This window comes from Phascolarctos cinereus, unplaced genomic scaffold (assembly GCF_003287225.1).
Source record: "Phascolarctos cinereus isolate Bilbo 61053 unplaced genomic scaffold, phaCin_HiC Scaffold_4;HRSCAF=312, whole genome shotgun sequence".
Taxonomy (NCBI): Eukaryota; Metazoa; Chordata; class Mammalia; order Diprotodontia; family Phascolarctidae; genus Phascolarctos; species Phascolarctos cinereus.
In genome coordinates, this window is record NW_027555847.1 from 53214686 (window position 1) to 53233904 (window position 19219).

Sequence of the window (19219 nt, forward strand, 5' to 3'; positions counted from 1 at the left end):
TTTCTCTCAGGGCTGATGAAGAGACACTGAAGCTTCCTGTGTAGGACAGAGGGCAGAAGATAATCCTTCTACTTTGTATTCCCCACGGAACCTAGAAGAAGGCTAGACACCACACAGGCTCCAGAAATGTTCTTTAAATTGAATAAGAAAGAAATCCTTTTCTTCCTATGCCCTCTCCCTACCCTCCATCCTCCAGGCACTAATCTCAACTCCCTCCAACTCCTCCTTCCTCCCCTCCCAGATCTGTAGTTTTCCTTTGGACCATCCCTTGCTCATGCCTGACTCAGTCCCCTTTTGGCATTTCCTCATTTTGATCTTCATTCTTTTCCCAGCTTCCTCGAGGAGTGACCCCATCCTACCCTTCCCAACTTTCCTGGAATTTGGACACCTTATCTTATAATGTCCTAGAATCGCCCCCACAGACACACCTTGTCCTTCTAGCCCCCATCCCAACTGTGCGTCTTGAAAAGACCAGATGGCATAGATTTATTTATCCTTTTTAATGGAAAGGAGCCCCAACTGGAGACAGATTTGGGCTCATTTATGAGCAAGAGCTTTCTCAGCACCAGAGCAATGGAACAGGCCACCAGGATGGGGAAGGGCCTTGAACCCATTACACACACACACACACACACACACACACACACACACACACACACACACATCTCTCTCTCTCTCTCTGTCTCTCTGTATATATATATATATATATATATATATATATATATATATATATGAGAAATGAAGGCACTAGTGATGTTTAGCCTAGAGAAGAGAGCATTGAAGGAGGATGGTAATTGTCTTCAAGTATCTGAAAAGTTGTCCTAAAGAAGGGGGATTAGATTAGTTCTACTTGGCCCCAGAAGGCAGAATAAAGAGCAAGGTTGCAAAGGGGGAATCTTGAATCTTGGTGTCAGAGGAAAAAGCTTCCTAATATAATAATAGGTACCCTTTATATAGTGCTTATTATGTTCTAGGCACTGTGCTATGTGCTTTACAGTGATCATCTCATTTTATCCTCACAACAACTGTGGGAGGTAGGTGATTTTATGATCCGTATTTTACAGATAAGGAAACCAGGACAAACAGAGGGGATGTGACTTGCCTAGGGACACACACCTAGTAAATGTCTGAGGCTGGATTTGAACTCAGGTCTTCCTGAGTCCAGTACTGGTGCTCTCTCTACTGCATCCCCTCACTGTTAGTGCTGACCCAAAGTACCATGGATATTTCCCTTAACTGGAGGTCTTTAGAGACAGGGCAGCTAGGTGGTACAGTGGTTGGGAATCACAAAGGTTCATCTTCTCGAGTTCAAATCTGTTCTCAGACACTTACTCACTGTGTGACTCTGTGTGACCCACATAATGAGAAGGCAGGACTTGCTGGAAAAGACCCTGACGTTAGGAAAGATTGAAGGTGAAAGGAAAAGGGGACGGCAGAGGATGAGATGGATAGATGGTGTCATGGAAGGACCACGCATGAGCTCAGTACAGACTTTGAGAGGTGATGGAGGATAGAAGGGCTTGGTGGGCTATGGTCCATGGGAATCACAAAGAATTGGGCATGACTGAACAATTGAACAACAGAAATAATTGCATCACCCTCTAGAAATCATTTTTTAAAAATCAGCAACATTTCACACACAGTGGTTTCCTAAAAATTTCACTTAAGAAAAATTAGAAGATAACACAAATGATATTATGGATTTAAAATATGAAATAAAATTGACAGTCAACCCCCCCCAAGCTTAACCCTGTTTCCTCAGTTTCCTCATCTGTAAAATGAGCTGGAGAAGGAAATGGCAAACCACCCCAGTATTTTTGCCAGGAAACCTCCCAAATGGGGTCACAAAGAAAATGACTAGACACCAAATAACAACAAAGTGGGAGTAGTCGGTTGTATGTTTTTAGGGGTGAGGATTTTTCTTCTTGGGGGGAGGCTGAACAGGATAGCCCACAGGTCCCCCCAAGTCTGACAGTCTGACATTGTGCTTATTTATGGCTTATGTGAGTTCTTGGACATAGATGCTGAGTGACTTCCTATGAAGGAGACTGTAATGCAGCGGGGGCCTAGACTGGACAGTCTCTTAAGGTCCCTTCTGGTTCCAGGATTCTGGGGTTCTTTAAGTTGTGGTTAATCTGCTTTGGTGGACTTGGCCTTGGTTGAGGTCCTGAATACTCTGGAGTGGTAAAACAACTAGACAAGATTCACTATCTTACCCAGAACTTGGAGGTCTCCTCCATAGCCTGTTGGGACTGTCTTTACTCCCAAAGACCTTCCTGGTCATATGTAGGTTCATCTTGTTGGAGATAAGGGTCTGCCTTCCTCTGGGCGGTGTCTGAACTTCTAATCTGGTCTTTCCATTTCCCTCCCCCCATCATAAATTGTTAGAGCTGCAAGTGACCTTAGAGATCAACTAATTAAAATTGAGTGAAACCCCCTCATATTACAGATGAGAAAACTGGGGACCAGAAAAGGGGGCTGATGTGCCCAAGAACACAGAGCTACTTAGTGGCTGATCTGGGAATCCAACCTAGGTCACCTGATTCCTAGTCTGGGTTTTTTTTCCCTCTTTCCTACTGCATAGCACAGGGCTTGGAGGCCCAGCTGTCTGCCAGCTATTAGAAGGGATCTGATAAACTCCCCTGCACCAAAGTGATATTGGTTTGTATCCTTCCAGGAATATTTGGGCTTTGAGCAGAGGAAAAGGGCTGACCCTGCAGGAATGGGTTACCAGTGGTAGAACTGCCCTCCTGCCCCACTGACTTGTCCCAGGGTACCTGTGCCTTGGGTGTGTGGTGTGTGTGTGTGTGTGTGTGTGTGTGTGTGTGTATGTGTCTGTGTAAGTGCATAAGGAAGGCATCCTACACTGAGTAGGCAAGTGCCTACTTTGTCTCCATGGTGAGACTGCCCTTGGGGCAGTTTCATAAAAAAGCCACCTACAGAAAGACTTTAGCCTCTTTCCAGGGCAATGCCCCTACCTCCATCAGGCAGCATTATTCTCTCCACCTACCTTTTCCCCACTTACTTCCCACCTTAGCCATCCGTAAGCCTTCCTCTTGGGCTTGGCTTAGAATTCCCCTTAGCACCTTCTGGGCTGGGAGGCCACGTCAGCCTTCTGGGGTCAGGGCTGAAGCAGAGGCTGGCTGGGTGACTGTGTGAAGTCCGAGGGAGTTGGAGTGGCATCAGACTCTCTTCCCCAACGGGGAGCTCTCTACCTCTGGGGCTGTCCCTTGGAGTCTACACAGTGAGGCCACCCTTAGGGTGCAGAGAAAGCTTGTGAGTTCCCTGATCCAGGTGAAATCAGGCTAAACCAAAACATGAGAAGCAATCTTGAAGAAAAACGATAAAGGGGACAAATGTTATTACTAAAAGGCAAAATGTAGCCTGAGGGCAGTTTGGAATCTTGAAGACCTGGATTCAAATCCTGTCTCAGACACTTAGTAGTTGTGTGACCCTAGGTGGACCTCAGCTTCCTCCTCTCTAAAATGGTGTCATTGGACTTGATGACTCCCAAGGAAGCTTTTAGCTCTTAAATCTTTGATCCTCTGATGGTTTGGCATTATGTTAGGACTGGGGGCTGGGAGGAGCAGGGTTGGGGATTTTCTGATATGAATCTCTGAAATATTTTTTTTTAAACCCATTAGTCACTTCTCAGTCACTATGTGAGTGAGTCCTCCAAAGCCTGGAGTCTGGAGCCACGGCCCCTGCTTCCCTTCCCTACCATCCCCCTCCACCCTCCATTGCCCTCTTTCTGCTGCCATCCTTGTCCTGTATGGTGTGAGGTCATGCAAGGATCACTCTGTGACTTCAAATGATGGGGCAGGGGAGGGGGAGAGACCTGGATTTAGAGTCAGGGTACCCATGACTGAATCGTGGCTTTGTTACTTGCTATCTGTGTGACTTGGGGAGTTTCTCCAGCCCCAGTCCTTAGTTTCCCTCATGGTAAAATGGAGGGGCTGGACTCAGTGGCCTTCCAACTCTAACATTCTATGACATCTCGATGCTTTCTCTCGGTGTGACCTTGCTTGGGCCTCAGTCTCCTCATGTGCAGAATGATGAGGCTGGTCTCCTTGGCCTCTAATCTGGAGCCTCCTTCCATCTCTCGCACATCCACAGCCCCACAGAGGAGGGAATGCAGTGTGGGGCAGAGAAGGAAGCTAGCTGGGCCACGGAGCTGTAGTGTCCTCTGCCTCTCTCATTGGCCAGGTGAGCGGATTGGACTGATTAGGGATCTTGGCTGTTCCTGACTGCCTTGCTTGTCTCTCTCCCTCCCACCCCCTCTTCTATATTGCTTCCATTTTGGTGCAGTGCAGACTTTTGGTTTTAACTAGCCGAATTGATATTCTGAGCAAGCCTGTGAGCAGGGATGACAGAGCTTCTCCAAGCATATGGGGGAGCTAGCTTGGCCTGCAGCTGCCTGCTCTGTCAGGGAGTCCGGCTGGCCCCAAATGCCTCCCAACTTTAAAGGAACAGAGAGGCATTTTGGCTTCTCCTGTCTTTTCCCTTTCTGCCACATTCCCTGGGAACAGGCAGGGGTCCATAGGCAGTCTGGCTCTGTGTGTGTGTGTGTGTGTGTGTGTGTGTGTGTGTGTGTGTGTGTGTGTAGGGGGGAAACACAGGGCCATTTTAGGATGAGACAGCCTGAGGCAGGCCACCTGTTTAAGAGCAAAAAGGATCAGCAAAACCAAAATCACAGAGGGTCCACTGACCTTGGAATTCCTGGCTCCCCAACTTTCTTTCCTCCTTCCTCTTAAGCCCCCTCTCCCCCCCAGTCTTCCCATTTTGAAGGGGATCTGCCCATCATGAAATAGGGGAAAAACTAGACTGTGTGTTTGGGGCTTTAAAAGCTTATTATTGTGGGTGATCGACCCCCCAAGGGTCCCAGGGATGGCTGGGAAGTAAGTCAGAGCTCAGCCTAACTCCTTACACATGTGTTTCATACCCCATACTCTACAAGTATTCAGGCAATGCAAAAGCACATGCTTTCTTGCAGTCTCAGCAAAGCCCTAGGGATCAATGACTGAAGCAGCTGAGAGCTGGTCCCTCAGAGAGGCTTCCTTTCAGTCTAAAGTCCCAGGGAATCCTAGAACCTTAGAACATGAGAGCTGACAAGGGAGAATTTAGGCCCTGTCCGCTAGGGTTCTTTTCCCTGTGTTAGGGCTCCTGGCTCTCAGGTCAGGTCTTTTTGCCCTAGGGGAAGGGGGCAGTTAAATTGTGGGCCTCCAGGGCCATGTGCCTGGTGGCTCTGGGTCCTGACTACTGCAAGCACGTCCAAGCTCCCACCATACATCTCTCCATGTATGGCCCCAGGGTCCTAGCAATGGTCCTGCCTACAGATGCCTGGGAAGAGAATGGGACTGGAGATTGTCTATGCTCAGCTCTACAGGGTCAGTAGTAACTGACCAAGTTGGTTGGGAAGAAGGTGGCATTTTGAGAAAATGACTTCCCTGGGAAAACCACCTGACTCCCCCCCCCCTTGCCCAGACCCATTAACCAGGCAAGCCTTCAGACCCCCCCCCCCCCACCTCACTGCCTCCCTTCCTTCCCCTCCGATCGAGATCGAACCTGACAGTCCTCGTCCCTGACGGTTTCTCCCACTTCTGGGTAGGTGGCATATTCCTGGGAGTTTGCCATCTTCTGTGTTTGTTGTTATCCCAAGGGACGTATTAGAGGAACAAACAACAACATGGTGGTTGATTCCCCCTCCCCCCCCCCCAATCCCCCTACCTCCTGGTGGAGAAGGCTTTTTTTGCCTTTACTACATCAGCCGTGTTTCTTTCCCCCTTGCAAGTGCCTTAAGCTGAGGGCAGAAACATCCCCCGAGATTGCATTTTGCTGGTGAGATGCTCTCATAAATATACCAGCTCCCTCCCCTACCTGCTTCATCAGGATGGTACAGTCTGCAGAGGGACTCCAGGCGGCTAGCCCAGCCTCTCACCGCCTTCCAGATGCGGTACAGTGATTATTCGGCTGGGCAACTGGAAATCCTTTTGGATGGGTGATGATTTCTTAGCCAAGTAAGTAGCGACATCCACAGCATGAGAAATAAAAATAAAAGCTTTCCCCTCTTCCCTTCCCCCACCACCTTCTCTATTTTTTTGAGGGGGGAGGGGAATGGGGTTGGCGTTTGGGGGCTTGTTTATTTGGCAGCCTGTTTCTTTCGGAATCTGGAGCCGATGTGGGGAATAGTGTGTGGTGTGTGTGTGTGTGTGTGTGTGTGTGTGTGTGTGTGTGTGTGTGTGTAAGGGTGGCAGTGGCTTAATCTGACGGAGGCATTAGGTCTGGGACCTGGGAATCTCTGGGAAGGCAGTACACATTTACATGGTGTTACGCAAGGGTATAGCAGAAGGGCAAGGTTCTCTCCAAAATAAATAGCACTTGGGGTGAGGTTGAAAATTACCCGGGGGTTGCAGGGCTGTGGATTTTTGGTAAAAGTCACAGTGGTACAGGTTTAACCCCCCCCCCCCGGCCCCGAAACCAGTTATTTCTAAGGAGGGAACCCAGCACAGGTGAGCTTTGCTCGGAATTGGGGGATACTGGAACTGTGACTAGCTGCCTCTTTTTTTTTTTTTGCAGGGGGTGGGGAGTGTTGGTGGTTGTATCATGCACAGGGTGTCCAAGAAGACCTCAAGACGGATAGTGTGGGGCTCTTCCCCGGCAACTTTCCTAGGGTGCTGTGAACAGTGCCGGGTGTCACTGGAGAAGGGATCGGCACCTGTGGGGGGTTGGTGGCAGTGGCAGCGGTGGGGTTAATGTGCTTGGAAAGGGACCACTTTGCACCATTTATGTTTCAGGGTGTAGTTAGAGAGTGAGCCTGGGTCTGCGTTAAAATTGGCTGCCTTTATGAGGATACTGGCTCCTAGTTATGTCTTTGGAGAAGCTTGATGCTCGCACAGATGGAGGGGACTCATGGGCCACTCTGCTGAGTTCTCTCCAGCTTCTTGTGAATTGCTTGCAGTGCCTCCCCCTCCCCTGGCTGCTCCAAGTCTCTCACAAATGAACATGTAGGGGCAGCTTCAGAAATCCAAGCAGAGGCTTCTGCATCTGCTTCCCTATCACCCCGGGTCATCAATTTCAAACTCCAAGCAGGGCTGTCACCAGGCACCAAGGAGGAGCCTGCTGGCTTCCCCCTGCTTGTTACGTAAAAGACCCAGCAGTCTCTTCATCCACTTGGGAGCCGGGGACTTCTTGGTTTGATGTGGATGGTGCTTCAGCTCTGAGTCTGGGTCTGGGTCTGTCCCCTGTGATCTCACTTACCTGCTATCACTTCCCCACCCCGGCCCAGCCCCCCTTCCCCCCTCCCACAAGCTGCGGGATTTTCTCTGCTGTTGCCTGTTACTTCCTCTGACTTAATGAAATGGGAACTTTGGGCCATCTCAGGAGCTTGGAAGAGTCAGGAGTGAATGCCTAGTCTGCTGCCTGGAAGGTAAGTCTTGGGCTTGCTGAGCCAAAGGAAGGGGTCTTGCCTTGGGGCAATGGGCTCCGGGGCTGATCTATGGAGCTCCTCTTAACTATGTGCATGCTGGGCTGTTTACTGAGTAAATTCATGAAGAAGGGGAAGAGCTGATGTTTAGGCTTTTTTAGGGGAAATGTGTAGGTACTCTACAAAGGGGAAATTTTCCTTTGGCCTGGGAAGTTGGAGGGGCTCTGGAGCTCTGGCCTCAGGGAACCTTGGCATTTGAACTCAGTGATGAGAAGAGTTAATGTTGCAAAGGGCCTGCCTCTGCAGATGGAGGAGGGATGTGCTTGTGAGGTGGAAGAAGTGCTAGTGTCTGGAGCCCCTCTGGATGCCCACACGGACAGACATACATTAGGGCATCCATGTCTACATACCTATACATAAATGCACAAAGCCCACTAGACCTACATTCCTGTAGATGTGTGCATGCTAACCTTGTAATTACACACACAGGCACACATGAGCCTATACGTGCTCTCATGAGGGCTTGCACCCCCCTCTCACACATATGAACACAGATGCACAAATGTCCCTTTCACCTTGGCTCTCCTCAATTCTCTGCATTATGTCAGTGAACATTTCAGACTCTCGGGGAGCAAGAAGAGGTCTTATGGTTCAAGCTGGTTGAAACCCATCCTCATAGGCTTGCCTTGAGCATGAGGGCACTGGAGATGTTATGCCCAGTGAGCTAACTGTTATACATGGATGATGGGGAGGGTGTGGTGCACCTGCATTCTTGGGGAGGGTCAATTTTTGACTTGGCCCCGGGGGTTTTCTATCTACTGAGATTCTGTGGGAAAGAGCCTTTGGTTCTTTTCTCTCTGTACAAGGATAGCCAGCCAGTGTCCATGCCTCGTGCATTTTTTCCCCTCATTTGCCTTGCCTGAGGGCATGGACAGTCTCCAGAGCCTGGTTAGTGTAGCACCTGGCAAGGCTCAGACCAGGTCCCCCCCGGGCTGTCCTGAACCTTGCTGGTTCCAGAGGTTCACGGAAAATGTTCTACTTCTGTGGAGCACCTGGGAAACTGGCTCCCTGGAGACACCTGCTTGCTCAGGATTGTCCCTAGGCTAAGGTTACCATTAGCCTGCCCAGAATTTTACTTGCCTTTCCTATCGATTACTTGTAAGGATGTGGATACTTCTCAGAATTTAGGGATCTTTCCCCATTACTTCCCCCTCTTTTCCTCACCCTGATCTTTTTTCTTTTCCTTTCCTTTCCAACTCCACTCTCCCCTTCCTTTCATCTGCTCCTCTTTTCTTGTCCCTCTCAGGGACCTGCAGAAGGTGACAGATGTGGAATTTGCCATAGGCTAGATCTCCAGATGTTCCAGGTGTAAGTGGGGGTGAATTGGTACCACTGAGAGGGGGAAAGCCTACACAGTCTGGCCTGGCCACAGGCTAGGGAATCCCCACTCTGTTGAGGATGGTGCTTTCCAATTTTAATGGGAAATACATTTGAGAGAAACATGACTTCGTAATTTCAGGCTTTATTTCTGTTCTTCTCTTCTTCAGCTGGGGCCCCAATCTCCTCTAGCTCCTTGGAGTGGGAAAGCTTGATATATTCCTTTGGCATCCAGTGGAGAACATCTATCAGATTGTCTCTAGGGGACCCAGGGAGTCGAGGAGGCAGAGCTCTGACTTCTGCCCAGGTTGCATTTTAGCAGATTTGTTTTGGTGAGGCAATTGGGGTTAAGTGACTTGCCCAGAGTCACACAGCTAGTGAGTGTCATGTGTCTGTTTAGCAGATATTTTCAAGAAGCGTATGGGCTTTTGGCATCACTAACTCACAGGATATCAGAGCAAGAAGAGACCTGAAAGAGAATTGGTCCAACCCAACCCCACGGGGAAATTGAAGCCCAGAGAGATGACTTTACCTGAGATCCTCCTGCAGTTAATTAGTGGCAGACAGCTACAGCTTAGAACCCAGGCCCTCTGCTTCTGAGTACTTTTTCTCCTATGATGTCCTGCATGGGAAGGAACAAGAAACAAAGAAAACACATTTCTAGAATCAGAGTACTTAGAGCTGGAAAGAGTCATCTAGTCCGACTGCACATTTTACAGATGAGGAAACTGAGGGCCATGAAGGTCACATGACTTACTCAAGGTCATGCAGCATTAGAGTTAGGATTCAAACCCAAGTCCCTCAACTTCAAGTACAATGCTCCTCCATGACTTTATGTAGATTATTTGTTTCTCAACTCAACTCAACTCAACATGGTGGAGTCAGATAGATTCTCTGTTCAGTTTCCAGACTATCAAAGGAGGGGAGTCAAGCATCCTTACATAGAAGCAAAGTAAGTGACCAGTGAGATAATATAACCAAAAAGGCCCATGGTCAAAAAGATCATTCCCCAGGCCTGAAATTCTCTTTATGTCTTCTATTGAAAGAAGCGATGTGGTCTATTGGATAGAGTGCTGAATGTGGAGTCAGGAAGCGCTGGGTTCAAATCTTTCCTCAGTCAGCATTACTGTCAGTGTCCTTTCATGTAAGTCACTTAACCTCTGCTCCTCTGCTGGAAAATGGAGCCAGTGATAGCACCTTTCACACAGAGCAGTTGGGAGAAGAAAATAAAAGAAAGCACTTTGTACACCGTGAAGTCCTATGCAACATAATAGAGATTACTTTATTCCCTTTTTCACAAGCTTTGATCCTGTGGAAAGTGTGAATAACTTTCAAGGGTTGGTGAGAATTGGGGGATGGGGATGGGAGTTGGGGTGGGGAGGGTTGCCACATGCTAAGTGAATCGTCAGTCATTTTATACCTCAGGTAGGAATAGGCTCAAGAGAGAAGACTGAAAGAAAGGGAAGGAGGAAAGAGTAGAAAGTCTCTGGGCACCTGGAATAGGAGCAGCCACTTGTGAGTGTGGAAAAGAGAGCTGGATTTGGACTCAGAGCAAATGGGTCCCAGCCTTGACTCTGCTACTATCTATCAGCACTAAAACTGTGGCCAAGTCATTAGCCATTTTGGCCCTAGCTCCTCATCCATAAAAGGAGGGGAGGGGATCAGACTAGATGCTTTTCAAGGGTTCTTCTAGCTTAAAATCTCTGAAACTATGAGGGTGGGGCACCGCCTTCCTCCCTTCCTTCTTTCCTTCTTGCCTGCCTGCCTGCCTGCCTGCCTTCCTTCCTTCCTTCCTTCCTTCCTTCCTTCCTTCCTTCCTTCCTTCCTGCCTTCCTTCCTTCTCTTCCTCCTTCCCACTCTCTCTCTCTCTCTCTCTCTCTCTCTCTCTCTGCTTCTCTTTCTTTCTCTTTTTTGAATACTTTTCAGAGTTGGAAGTGATCTAAGAAATCAGTTCAACTCAATTCCCTTCCCCTCTCCTCATCTTACAAGTGGGGAAACTGAGGCCAGACAGAAGTGGCTTGCTAAGCACCACAGAGCTCATTAGTGTCAGAGTCTGGAATAGTACCCATGCTTCCTGATTCTCAGGCTAACAGCAGTTTCCTAGTCAGCACACCCTGTATTTCTTGGGGTAAAAGTGATGAAACTAATCCCTTCATGTGAGTTTTGTCTGCTTACTGACACTGAGGAAGGGCAGGGGAATCCTTTGTCCTCGGACAAGAGTTGGGAGTTCCAAGGGGCAGCATCTCTACCTAGGTTTGATTTTGGAGTCAGCGCTGAGTTTGATGGGTAGCTCGGTGGCACAAGAAGACCTGAGTTTGTTTCCTGTCTCAGACACTAGCTTTGTGATCCTGAGCAAGTCATTTAACCTTTCTTTGCCTCAACTTCCTCATCTGTAAAATGAAGATAATAATAGCAACCTAACTTCCAGAGTTTTTGTGAAGATCAAGTGAGGTAATATTGATATAGTATTTTGCAAACCTCAAAGTGCTATGTGATTGGGAGCTATTCTTATGAGTCAGTCATGACCAGGATGGAGGTTGGACTAGACATGTGCTTTGCTAGGTGGCCCTAGGCCTGGGAGCTTCAGAGGTGTGTGGAGCAGCCTGTAGGAAAGGGGGTGGCCAGGGACGTCAAGAGGGCAGCCCTCGGGCCACGTGGCGGGCTCTGCTCCACTCGGTCTGCAGGCAGTCCAATGTGAATCCAGCAGGCACATTCCTTGGAGAGTGGGAATAACTGGGGCCCCTCCTCCGTGGGTTTCTGCAGTTCACGTGTCTATGGCTCCCAGCTCCCTTCTCAGGGAATTTGACTGGAAATAGACAGTAATGTGGGTGTTTAGAGAGAGCCTCTGTGCTCTCGTTCTGATCCCGTTCTTCATCTCATTCCCACCGCTCTCTTCATATCCCATTTAGCGCTGGTTGCCATAGCTATTGAAGCTCAGATTGATTAATATAGCCTTATCCTCAGAGCTACAAATGGAAAAAAAGAAAAAATAAACCCTGCAACAACAATAAAATTTAGTGACAACTTTTGAGAGAGAGAGAGAGAGCAGGGGAGGAGAGTGCCGGTGGGTGGCGCATCTTGCTGTAGCCAGGTAAGCAGGGTGGAGAACCTTGTGTGTTCTGCTATGTGACCTTGGTTGGGGCAGCTGCTACCCCAGAGGTAAGTGCTGGGCTCTGTGCCCTGGCTTGGATTCCTGATGAAGCTGCTGTTTGCTGAATAAGAAGGGGTCCTGAGCTACCCAAGCTGCTCCGACTCTGTTGGAGTCTGGCTCTGCTGGTGCAGGGCCAGACTGTGGGATGAATCATAGCATCATAGATTTAGTGCTAGAAGAGATCTGAGAAGCTGTTGACTCTGACCCCCTTAATTTATATGTGAAAGAAGTGAGGTTAAGTCACTTGCCTGGGGCTATCCAACTAATAAGTATCTGAGGTGGAATCTGAACCCAGCTCTTCCTGACTCCAAGGTCAGTGCCCTACCCACTGGGCCATGTTGTCTCACATGGCTCAGCCACTGGGTACTTTTTAGCTGGTCTCACTTTCACATCCCAGTGATGACTCCAGAATCTTAGTGCCTTTGGGTAACTGGGCCAGGTACTGATCACTGAGTGATCTTCTGGAAGCCCCTAGACTTCCCTGGGCTTCAACTCCCTTCTCTGTAAAGTTAAAGGGCAGTACTTTATGTTACAGCAAAGGGATGTTGGTCCTGAAATCAGGGGACCTGAGTTCAAATCTCAGTTTCATCACTTAGTAGCTGTGTGACTTTGTGCAGGTCCTTTACCCTTTTTGGGCCTCACTCAGCTTCCCCATGTGTAAAAGGAGCAACTTGGCACCGATGACCTCTAAAACTATTATCCTGTGATCCTATTATCCAATTCTTTTTTTTTTTTAAGGCAATTGGGGTTAAGTGACTTGCCCAGGGTCACACGGCTAGTGTCAAGTGTTTGGTCTGAGGCCGGATTTGAACTCAGGCCCCCTCCAATTCTTATATTAAATATGTGAACAATGATTGAAACAAATTAACAAGGATATTGATATGTCAGCCAATGGTCAGTCAGTCATTTGGTCAGGTGGTCAACAAGGATTTATTCAGGGCATACTATGTGCTGGGAATTTTGTTAAGAAAGGCTGAAGATTGAGACTTTGCTTCCAAGCAGCTTAGAATCTAATGGGGGAAATATAACATATAAACAATACATGAGAACAAGGTATATACAAGGCGAGTCGGAGATAGTCAGAAGATAAAAAGGACTGGGTTAACCTCAAGGATCTTCTAGATCTTGTATTCTAGAATTATAAAATGTTATTAAGGGGGGATCAGGAAAGGCTTCTGGTAGATGGTGGGGTTTTAGCTGGGACTTGAAGGAAGCCAGGGAGCCTGGAGACAGGTGATGAAGGAGAGGATTTCAGGTCTGGGGCATAGCCAGTGAAAACTCCCAGAGTAAGGAGATGATGAGTATCACGCTCTTTGAAGTAGACATCGTAGGGCCTGACAGACTGCTTAAGTCATTGAAAAGACTCTTCTTTGGGAATGACCTTCAGAACTGGATGAATGTTCTTTTTCCCTTGGATAACATCACAGGTAAAAATCTTTGCCCTTGAAGGAGGAATTTGCTTTTTGTAAGTGTCTAAGAGCAATTCAGAGCTAAACCTGAGTAATAAGATGGTGGGATCAGTCTCTTTTGAGTCCAAATGAATTGTGACTGCCAGGTAATAAGACTGATTTTCTCCTCAGTCATCTCTGAAGGTGATTCCCAAAGATGTCTTGAATGGGGGCAGCCTCAGGTGGCCGCTGGGAAGAGGATAGAGCTCATTTGTGTGGCTAAGTTGTGGTCTGTTTGATAAGTGGTCTCATTACCTTGCAATCACATCCACTATTCAGAAAGGAAAATCAGATGCAATGGAATTGACTTTTCCAAATTTTGTGATGGGTCATATAGTCATAGAGAGCTAGAAGGGCCCTCAGGGGTCACGTATCTCCACCACCTCATTTAAAAATATTTTTATTGGTATCTCTTGTTTTTACACTGCTGTATCCCTCCCTTATCTCAAAGAGCCATCCATATAGCAAAGAATGAAAAAAAAAAGAGAAAAGAAAAAAAGGCAGTGCAGGAAAACCACACAATGAAGAAATCTGACATTTTATGCAGTGTTCCCTTCCCATAATTCCAAATCCCTGCCAATCTGCCGTCTTCTTGGTCATTATACTTTCACAGTATTCCTTTTCCATATTTATATTGTCCTATTCATTCTACACATTGTTTTTGGGGCCATCACTTTTTTGTAAAGAGGAAGGAACTTGAGGTGCAGAGAGAAGTAAATGACTTGCCCAAGGTCACCTAGGTGAGAAATAGTGGGGCTGGGCATATAATCCACATTCTCTGAGTCTAAATCTTTTGCTCACTTCATTGTGCCAGTTTGATGCCCCTTGCTAAGGGGGTCCTGTGAATGGGGGTCAAGGCTGGAGGGTCCACGGGGGCCTGAGGTGAGATGAAATTGTGGACCTGAGACGATGGCTTGAAGGCCCCAGTGTCTTCTGAAGCTTCAGGCTGCTGCTAGGACTTCATGCCACCAGTTAGCTGGTTCCATCCTTAGTCCAGGAACAACCATAAATTTGGTTTCTTTTTCTATTAATGTTCTCCAACTCCCAGCCATCTGCCAATCCTCTTGCTGCAGAGTCCAATGCAAATGACTTCAGTTAGGACAGAAAACTGGCTATGTCACCCTGTTGATGGGTGCTTTGCTCTTGCTTTGAGTAGTTGAAACAGAAACTTTGAATTTTAGAGCTATAAAAACCCATCGCCATTGTCAGGATCACTTTATAGATGAGGAAATGGAGTGACTTATTCAGGGTCATAGGTTGAGAGTTGGAAGAGAGCCCAGAGATCATCTAGGCCAGCCCTCTAATTCTACAAATGAAGAAACTGAGGACCCATTGAGGGGAAGTGAATTGACCAAAGTCGTAGAGATAGTTGTAGAGTGGGGATAGAAGCCTGGATCTTTGGCCTGCAAATCCAGTGTTCTTTCCAATGAATCAAGCTACTTCTATGCTTGTCTCCAATCTCCTGCCTTCCCACATTCCCAGCCATTCTTTATACCCTAGCATTTTTTAATGCTAATCTTTGGGGTCATCTGATGAGATGACCCCACTCTTGTCCCTACTTTGAGAATTAAAGCTACCAAATGATTCTCAGGTGTCTACTAGGTTAGTAGACTTACTTCAATTATAAGATGATCCTCCATTAGATTGTGAACTCCTTGAGGGCAGGGACTTTTTGCCTATTTTGTATCTCCAGCATTTAACCCAGTGCCTGGCTATATTAGTAGGTGCTTAATAAATGTTTATTGACTGATTGAGTATTACTTCAGTAAAAGGACTAGAGACCAAGAAGGAAGTTTGCATTTCAACTCCTTCACCTAAATATTTTCCTAAAATTTTAAATTTTGAAAGAACCCTAGAGACTATTCAGTTGTGCCCTCTCTTTTTACAGAGAGGGAAGCTGGGTCCCAGACAGGTGATGAGGTAGTTCAGTGCTTGATTTTGAGCCAGCAGATCTAGATTCAAACCCCACTTCTGATGTTTTGCTATCTGTGTAACCTAGGGTGTGTGACCTAATCTCCCAGAACCTCAGTTTCCCTGTAAAATGAGCGGACTGGAGAAGAAGATGGCATTTGAGGTCCCTTCCGGCTCTAAGATATGTAACAGTAGGAGAAGTAGCTTGTCCAAGTTAATGACAGATAGTAGCAGAAACTGGATTAAGGCCTAGATATCCTGATTCCTTCACTTAGCTAGTTTGTGGCAGAATGGGGATATGAACCTAGGTCTCTTGATTTCCAGTCCACTGTGGCTTTTTTTTTTTTTATCATTATTCCATGTTGGTTTGAAGCTCCATTTTTCTGTTTTATCCAAAGCAAATTCCTCTCCAGTGCTGTGAAGATGCCTGGGCCAGGGAGGGAGGGGGCTCAGCCCAGTGAACCAGTTTGCTGGAAGGCAGGCAGCCTAATCTGCTGCTAGTTTAAGGCTTCAAGAAGGAATTAGGGCACCCATTACAGGTTGTTTGTTCTTCCTTTTTAGTTTCTGCATAATCATGTGACTTGAGTGCAGTAGGGGGAAAAAAAGTGTCTGGGCTGTTCTCTGGCTCCCAGGCAGTGGCCAAGGTCAGCAGAGCAAAACTGCAGGCCTCCCTTGGCTCTCTGCAGTGGCTGCGGTATTGACACAGCAAAACTCTCCCGAGGAGAGAGCAGAAGCCACATCTGGCCCTTTGGGTTCAGCCACCTGGGTGCATCCTTGGCCAACAAACAAGTGGGAAGCTGGGATGCAGGAGACAGGGGTTCTAGTCTCACATGTGTTACTGACTTGCTGCTTGACCTTGGGCAAACTGCTTCCTTCTCTTGGGGGGTGGTGTCTTAGGTTCCCTCTCATGAAAAATAAGGGGATGTGGACTGGGGTGATTGCAGGTGACTTCCAGGTCTCGGATTTTAGGATTGTAAATTTGCTTGGGAATTTCTGAGACCCTGAAACTCAAGGAAGACCCTTCTTTCCAAAGAAGAAAGTCTAGAATGGTAGGATAGTCAGGGAGTGGGAGGTGGAGGTGAGGGTGTGTGAGTGGGGCAATGAGAAGAAATACAGGTGGAGGTCACAGGGAAGAAGTATCTCTCCAGAGCAATGACTAACCAATGTAAGTAGATTAAGGACATGAGTCCTTAGGGAAGCACAGCATTTATTGAGTTACATAATATGTTTTAGATTAAAATGAAAATGTTTCCCCCTCAATTTTTCATTTTAATACTTGGTGTATGTTGGTCTTGTGGGAGGGAGGAAAACATTTATCAAATATTGAGGATTCATTTTTTGTAAGGTCTTGTGCTGAGCTCTGTGGGTGGCCCAAAGAGCCATTGGCTGTGGATTCAGAGGACTGGGTTCAAATGATGCTTACTACAGGTGTAACTTTGGGTAAGTCAAGTAACCTGTTTCTCAAGCTGTAGAATGAGAGCGTTGAAACAGGTGGCCTCTAGGTCCCTTCTAGCTGTCCTTCTCTGAGCCTATGAAATCCAGAGTCAAAGACATTGTCCTTCCCCCTCTCCTCCCCAGAAACCAGATGTGGATTCAAGTCCACTCAATGAGCATTAAGTGCCACTTTTGTGTGCTAGGCATTGGGCATACAGAGTCAAAATCAGCCTGTCTCTGTTATCTAGAAGCTTATGTTGTACCTGGAGGAAATGACTTTGGAGACATACATTAATACTGAATACTTAGGAAATAATTTGGACAGCAGTAACAATGGATAAAATTAGACAAGGTCTTATATATAGACTATAGCAGGATAGGATAAATGATATAGGATACATACATGGGAGAAATTAACAAATGGTATAAGGTAACACCAAAGGGATGGGGCAGATGAGAAAATAAGTTCTGTAGGAATTATGGGGGTGGATGGAGGATCCCTGAGGCTGAAGCAATTATATGAGGCAATATTCATGGAGGAGGTGGGTGAGCGATTGAATTGGCAGAGGGAATGAAGGAGAGCATTCTTAAGTGGTGATAATGGATTGTAGGCTGATGGATTTATAGATTTGGATGGACGTTAGTGGTCATTGAGTGAGTCCATTCCCCTTTATCATCATAGATGATAGTATGTTAGATTTACAGCCTTAGAGGCATCTGCTCCAGCTTCCTCATTTTTACAGATGAAGAAGCTGAGATCCGGAGAGGTCATACAGAGCTAGGATTCAAACCCAGGTCCCTTGACTTCAAATCCAGTGCCCTTCCTATGCATGTGGTATGATCTCTGTGTGGATCCCCTTCCTCCAACTTTGTGTGGGACTCTGAAGGATTGGGTGGTCTGCCAATCTAACCCGGATCCTAGGAGGCTGTCAGTGGGGGGAAGCAGGAGCCCAGGTGTCTAGGACTTGCCATTGAGTTTTTGCTCTCAAAGACTCTGGAGAAGAACTCTGTAGCCAGAGTCGATCCACATTGACTTGAAAAAGGAGAGAAATGTTCTGAGGCCCTTTTGAGCTAGGGGTTTCCTTGTTGTAGGAAAGCAATGTTTTTGTTCATTTTAGCAAAGACCTGTGGGAAGATAGTGGAGGATACAAGGGCCTGGTGCGCTATGGTCCACGGAGTCACAAAGAGTTGGATATGACTGAACAAATGAACAACAAGTTGGTATGTTATGAATATATGAATGAAAGAGTGAGTGAAAAAGTGTTTATTAAATGCTTTCTATGTGCCAAGTTCTATACAAAGCATTGAAGATGCAAATACAAAAGGGAAGACAGTCCCTGACCCCAAGGAGCTTACATTCTAATGGGGGAGATAAAATATGTAGGAGAGTGGTGAATAATAATGATGATGATGATAATGATGACAACCATAATAATTATTTACCTAATACCTTGGCCTTTGGATATATATTTTCATTTGATCCTTGTAACAACTGTGGGAGGTTTCTTATAGAAAATTGAAATCCAGATAACGGAAATGGTTTATCTGAGGTCACATAGACCAAGGCTAGAGCCAAAGTCTCCTGTTCTTCAGGCCAGTACGCTTCCAGTTCTGTGTGCCTGTGTAAAAAGGACTTTAGGAACAGTCAGGCTTTTAGTTTTCCTCAGACCTTCTCATTATTTTCCTCACTCACTTTCTCCTTTCTTCACTATACTATCAAGAGGAAAAACAGAATTAAAGCGTTCTTAAAAATTGCACATTCTTAACAATTAACTTTAAAGATAAACTATATGAGTGTATGTGTACTTATGTGTCTGTATGTGTGTGCAAATGATGAAAAAGTTGGAAAAATTTTGTTCCATCTTGAATCCACCCATGGTTGTGGATGGCACAGGGGATTTAGGTACTTTATATTGGCTGGGAGAATTTCCTTTATGATCATTTAACTAGATTGGTGTGGGCAAGTCTGAATTGTCTCCAGTTCTGCTGCTGGTCAGCTTTGTGACCTCAGACAAACTACTTAATTTCTCCGGCACTCAGATTCCACTCTAAAATGAAGGTGTGGGACTGAGATGTTCTCCAAGAGTCTCCTCTAGCGCTGGCATTTTATGAATCTAACTCTATGTTGGTTAGAATTAAATTCAATTCAGTAAGCATTTAATCAGGGCACCTAAGGTGGTGCAGTGGATGGAGTCCTGGGCTTGGAGACAGGAAGACTCATTTTCCTGAGTTTGAATCTGACCTCAGACACTTACTAGCTGTGTGACTCTGGGCAAGTCACTTAACCATGTTTACCTCAGTTTTCTCCTCTCTAAAAAGAGCTGGAGAAAGATATGGCAAACCATTCCAGTGTCTTTACCTAGAAAACCCCAAATGGGGTCATGAAGAGTCAGACATGACTGAAATGACTTAACAATAAGAACTAAAGCATTTAATCAGTGTCTACTATATGCCAGGCACTGTGCTACGTGTGGA

The 19219-nt window shown here is 46.6% G+C and overlaps 1 protein-coding gene across 12 annotated transcripts in view; it reads left to right on the forward strand.

Annotated features, from left to right (window-relative positions):
* The window catches only part of ATP2B2 (ATPase plasma membrane Ca2+ transporting 2), a 404797-nt gene that overhangs the window by 45518 nt on the left and 340060 nt on the right, over positions 1–19219 (forward strand). For 3 of the 12 annotated variants that reach the window (XM_078152196.1, XM_078152197.1, XM_078152203.1), the window contains exon 1: positions 5830–6017. The exons of 1 other annotated variant lie outside the window; for it this stretch is intronic. The gene's annotated coding sequence lies outside the window, so the exon portion shown is untranslated. Of the gene's footprint in view, positions 1–5828; positions 6018–6607; positions 7427–19219 lie in introns of those variants that run through there. 8 more of the 12 variants (XM_020981024.2, XM_078152194.1, XM_078152195.1 and 5 more) reach the window with 6 other exon arrangements.